Source organism: Alligator sinensis, unplaced genomic scaffold (assembly GCF_000455745.1).
Source record: "Alligator sinensis unplaced genomic scaffold, ASM45574v1 scaffold1798_1, whole genome shotgun sequence".
Lineage (NCBI taxonomy): Eukaryota > Metazoa > Chordata > Crocodylia > Alligatoridae > Alligator > Alligator sinensis.
Window position 1 is genome coordinate 48,873 of NW_005843536.1, and position 6,000 is coordinate 54,872.

Sequence of the window (6,000 nt, forward strand, 5' to 3'; positions counted from 1 at the left end):
GTGTGCATGTCTGTGTTCATGGCAGGAGGGAGAATGTGTTTGTCTCTGTGTGTCCACATGCAGAGAGTGAGCGAGTAGTGCGCACACCTGTCTGCATGTGTACGTACACATCTGTGTGCATGGCAGGGACAGTGTGTTTGTCGCCGTGTGTCCATGTGCAGAATGAGTAGAGTGTGTTTCCGTGTGTGCGTGCATGCATGTGTCCGTGCTCATGGCAGATAGAGTGTGTTTGTGTCTCCATGTGCAGAGACTGAGCAGTGTCCGTACCTGTGTATGTGTGCATGCATGCATCTGTGTTCATGGCAGGGAGAGTATGTTTGTCTCTGGGTGTCCCACATGCAGAGTGAGTGAGAATAGAGAGAGAGAGAGAGAGTGTGAGTGTGAGTGTGAGTGTGAGTGTGAGTGTGTGGCCAGAATGGGGGAGGGGGCAGTAGGTAGTGGAGCAGTCAGGGAGGGACACGTGGCCGGATGCAGGACTCTCTCCCCACCCGCCTGTCCCCGTCATTCTTGACAGGCAGTTTGCTAGTATCAAAAAAGACTACTTTAAAATGTATAGTTGTGTACTTTCTAAAAATGAAACTTATACCCATCCCCGAGTTATGAATAGTATGTTTTAAAGTCATATCAAATATTGGAATGCACTTTTTGTGGAAAATAATGATTAAAATCAAGGCCTCCCAGTGATTTAAATGAACTTGATTTAAATCAAATCCACCTGCTTCTCTGGCCCACAGAAAAGCCAACATGTTTTATCGTTTATCCCTCCAAGAAATGTGTGGGAGCGGAGGACTGAGAGCTGTGGTTTCCCTTCTGCAAGGAGCAGCACGGTAATTCCTACCCGTTTCCAGGGCACTGTCTGATGCAGGGAATGAGCCTGCAGAGTTTTCCTCTGCTGACAAGTCCCAGGGGCCTCCACAGCACAGGAATTTGCAGCAGGACAAAGGCCTTGGCATGAACCTGCACACGGACTCCATGCTGAGTCTCGGGCTTTGTGGCACTTGAGGCCCCAGACAGAAAACAGAATGGGGGAAGATTCAGGTGCAAAAATGGGGGATTCACTTCCCCCCCCAAAACACAATCTTCCAAATCACACCCATCCCATGGAGCTACTTCGTGCAGCCTGAGACCAGGATTAGACACGGCCTAGGTTCCAGGTCAACCCGACCAGGAGACACCAGGGACAGCTCCAGCCTCTCTCTCATCCAAGAGTTACAGCTACGCAGAGCTTCTTAAGCACACCATGTGGGTTTCCATGCGGGACTACAAATCCCATCATGCCCTGGGAGAGGGTGTTAGAGAGGTACAGCTATGTTGGGCTGGGGAACGAATTCTTAAGCTGCCGAGTGAAGATAGAAATTTAAGATCATGGTGTCCTAGGGAAGCCAGATCTGCCCCTAAAAATGAAGACAGCAAGCTCAATTGTCCCCTAACAGCTGAAGTTAGGGGGAGAAGAAGGGGGCAGTTGCTTGTCTCCGCAGTGTTGAATTTCAGAGGGTGGAACAACACCCGTCTGCACACATGACAGCATAAGCCATTTGAGGTCAGCACCCTGAAATGGCAGCACAGGGCAGGTCTGCAGTTTCCAGGCTGCCTTTCACCCTGGGCATGGAGCATTTGTGAGAGGGGAGTCGGGTGGAGGGGACAGCCACAACTCACCTGGCAGCACGTCCTCCGACCTCGAGATTGCCCCACGGTCCTCATCATCACAGACCCAGAGCTCCACCTGTCCTCGCTGGATGCGGCAGATCAAGTCGGGGGCAGGGCCTCGATATCCTGTTTGGGCAGGGGTTAATGAGTGTTTGTGACTGGGTACTGGATACAGAAAAAACAGCTGAGATTTGGGAAGTGGATCCAATGAACTCAAATATTTTACTTGGGACTTGATGAGCAAGGGAGGGTGGTCATTTAGGATGAAAGAAGGCATAGCAGGGAGAAGCCTTCAGTGGATGACAGTCCTTGTCACCCAGGTACTTTGAGTCTGGTCATGGGAAACAAAGCACCAACCACTTGGAGGTATAATAAGGGTATCAAACAACGAATCTCCAGGGATGGGGGTAGAGGTGCGCTGATCTGTGATGTACTAGGAAGCAGAATGATAACACACTTACTATTTTCCTGGTACCAAATTAGGAGACATGGGACACATATTGGGATGGATAACATGCATCTTATCAGCGTATTTCCAGGCAAAGGAGTGGAAATCAGTGTCTCCTCAGTGAAGGTTTAAAGAGAGGACTCCTGGCAGTGAACAGAATCCATGGCAGATGGCTGGCAATGACCCTTTTTCTGGGAGAGAAGATAATTTCCCATCACCAAGGCTCAGAAAGGATGATTTTATAATAACTGTAGTTGCAACTAAAGCAACCGTCCCATCCAATGGGAGAATGATCCCAGGGCAGAGATGAGAGCGCAGGTTGTCAGGTACTGCATTCAAAACCAATAACCTGCTGCGAGTGGAGATAAAGAGATAACCACAGGGAAAGTGTTATATCCTCTGAGAGCCTAGGAGTCCAAAATAGCATATTACTTGAGGACTTTGGGATATTCTGGAAGATTTAGCAGACAGAGAGCTGTAGGAGACGTGAAATGGTAGAAAGTAGCTTAAGAGATCCCCTTAACTGCTGTAGCAAAGTCAACCAAAAGTGATCTTATAATAGGAAATAAAGAGCTTGTCAACAAACAGCCATAATTCATAGATGTCAGGGGCCGGAAGGGACCTCAGAAGACCACCGGGTCCAGCCCCCTACACCAAACAGGGAAGATAACTGCGGGGTCAGGTGAGCCTAGCAAGGTGACTGTCCAATCTCCTCTTGAAGATGTCCAGGGCAGGTGACTGCACCACCTCTGCAGGGAGCTTATTCCTCAGTCTGGACCCCCTGACTGAAAATGTTTCTAGTGTTAAGCCTGAAACGGTCTTCCAGGAGTTTGTGGCCATTACTTCTAGTTATCCCCAAGGGTGCCCTGGGGAACAGTTGCTCACCAAGCCCTTGCTGTACTCCCCTGATGCAGTGGTGAGCTACTACCAGGTCTCCTCTCAGCCTTCTCTTTTTCAGGCTGAAGAGTCCCAGGTCCCTCAGCCTCTCCTCGCATGGCTTGCCGTGCAAGTCTCTGATCATACGGGTGGCTCTCCTCTGAGCTCCCTCGAGCTTTGAAGTGCAGCATCCAGAACTGAACACAGTTCTTTAACAGTAAAGAACAGATACACGTAGGGATGCAGGGAAGAAGTTTGCCCTTTTTGCTAGTGAAGTAGTTTAGGTGAAACCCAGTCGCACCTGGCAAACTAGGTGGCCAACCTTAGGGAGGAATATCTAGGTTTCATGAGGTACTGAAGGAAAGAGAAGTCCTCAAGGAGTGGCACAGCTGGATTTGGACCATGTTTTATGCCAAAAAAGACAAGAACTATACAAAAGGGGAGCAGTCGGAGAAGTAGAACTGAATTACTTGCATAAAAAAAAACTGAGCCACAGAGTGAATGAGGAAACAACTGCTGAGGTGGCTAAAACCAACCGTGCAGAAACCAACGACTTGGATTCTGAAGCCATTGCTGTTAGAGCTAGAAACGAGGATTAACACATGGTTTCCATGCCTATAAAGCTTATTTACAGAAGTGACTGAAAAGAGAAAGACAGAAAGCACATTTGCATGTGCTGACACTGTAAGCTCAAGTTGGATTTCCAGGGGACCGAGCAGAGTAAATTAGGGGAGTAGTAGTTAACTGGGAAAAAAAACCCCACACCCCCCCAAAACAAACAAATCAGCAAACGGGAGAAATGTATACCTAGTCTGTGAAAGATCCTAAAACTTTAGGAAAGTAACGGGATGGGACTTGCTGTATTTCATCTAGAAAATGAACAGGATAAGACTAATGCATCACATCTCTTGTTGAGAGGGAAAGGTAGTAAACACCAATGTTTTGGTGACTGGAGCATGGCGACTTAACCTTTTGTCAAGCAGTGGCAAGGAAAAGGTTGCTGCACCCAGACTCGAGACGACCACCAACACGAGCGACAACCAGTAGGCTTTTAGAACAGGGCAAACATCCCCTGACATTTTCAAGATAATTACAAAAAAGAAGAAAAAGCTCGAGAAGGTCTTTGCTGAGCTAGAGAAAGCATTTGAGCACTTCCCTAAGGAAGAGCTCTGGGGGAAGTGGAGGGAAAAGAAAGCATGAGGAAAGCAAACTTGACCAAGGAAAGCTAGGAATGGGAGAGTGAGCTTGAGAGCACACATCTCAAAGCCAGTCTCTAATCCATAGAGGTCTGGATGACAAGAAGGATGGGGAACAAAGAAGCAATTCCTCCCGGGTCCCATCACATGTGCGTAGGTCACTAGAGAAGGAGCTGAGGAAATGCATAATCCAAGTGGTGTAGCAACGGAGACCGGTAAGACTTCCGTTAACCAGTTAGGAAACCGGGGGAAGAGAAAGGGATTTAGACAGTGTTGTACTGAGCACACTCAGATCGTTAAATGTGATTGAACAGGCCACACTAGGCAAGAGAGGGAGGAAATCAGACTAATTCCCCAAGGAACGGCTATTAATGAATTCTTAGGCACACTGAAATGGAGATGATATGAAGACAGCGAGGAGTCAAAGGGAGATCATTTGCCAAGAAACTGCTGGATATGCAAGCACCAGGAGCTGCAAGAATGGGGAAGACTCTGGTGAAGGCGGCGGGATCAGAGGAAGGAGATTTCAACATGAAATGCCAGAGAAGTTGGATCACTGACAGCGCAGAGGGGAGGAAGGGGATTTAAGCCACCTGCCAAAAGCCTGTGAGGATGAGACACTTGAAAACCAGGGAGAACACGACAACAGTGCAGAGCTCACATGGCTCCAGGGAGAGGCAAGAACCAGAGCTTTACCCAGGGAAACGAGGGCTTGGTAGTTCCTCAGCATCTGGTCCCGGTAAAGCCCCTTGTCCTCCTCTTCCAGCAGCTCCCACTCCTCCCGTGTGAAATACACTGCCACGTTCTCGAACACCTCCCGGAGCTGCAGGCACAAGCGTTACAGCATCAGTGTCTCCTGCCTGTACTCGCTCCACTACAACTACTTGCAGCTCAGCCATGACAGGCAGGGGCACAGTTCCCCACCAGTCACCTGACATGTGATGTGGATGCAGCTATGGACATAGGAGCTCGTGCATCGGCCTCAGCCCAGCTCAACACGCTCCGTTTCCTCGGCCCTTGGAGGCAGCCCAAGGCAGCACATTTAGAGGCAGGGAGCCCAGCTCCAGGGACTCTGACCCGGCCTTCCCGTGCCAGCACCCCTGGCTCTCTGCACCCGGAAGCGCGCGCCTGCTAATGCAGCCTGGGGGGTTTGCAACTGTCACCAGAGACGTCTCACTCTTCAGGTCTCTGCTCCCCAAGCTCTTGACAGCACGCCTGGCTCCTCCTGGGCTCTGCCCCAGCTGCACTCCCACCCCCACGGCCAGCTGGTGCCCTGCTCACCTCCATGCTCTGCCCCTGCTTCGCCGGCCTGCCCTGCCCCTCCTGCAGCTGGCCTGGCCCAGGCGTCAGGGAGTTGCTCTGTCCCCGTCTCCCTGGGGAGGGTCTCTGCAGCTCCAGCTTTACAGGCCCTTCCTCGGGAGGCTGCTGATCCGCTCTGCTCAGGGTCCCGGCACCTGCAGGTGGGAAGAGAGTGCACAGGTGAGCCCTGGGGTGGGGGCAGGGGAAAGCCCTGCTCATCCCCTGGACTGGCCTGGGGGGAAGGGAGCTGGAGGCTGCAGCGTGTGGAAGAGCAGGGAGAAGGGAGACAAATCGTTGTACCGGCAAGAGGCTGCACATGAGCCCCTAGAAGTGCACCAGTGCTGATGGTGATCACGGCACCGTGACCTCGCTCCCTGGGAAAGGATCTGGAGGGATGCTGGTGCTGGGTCATGTCCACATGTTAGGGTGGGGAATCCAGGGTCAGTCTAAGAGCCCCCGACATGCTGGAGCACGGCCCACCAGCTGCTCTGGCAGAGAGATTTCTGCACTGCTGGGGGGGGGGGGGGGGGGGGG

The 6,000-nt window shown here is 51.2% G+C and overlaps 1 pseudogene; it reads right to left on the minus strand.

Annotated features, from left to right (window-relative positions):
• LOC102372789 overlaps positions 1-5,906 on the minus strand; it is a 39,891-nt pseudogene extending 33,985 nt beyond the window's left edge.
• Positions 5,907-6,000: the final 94 nt, after the last annotated feature.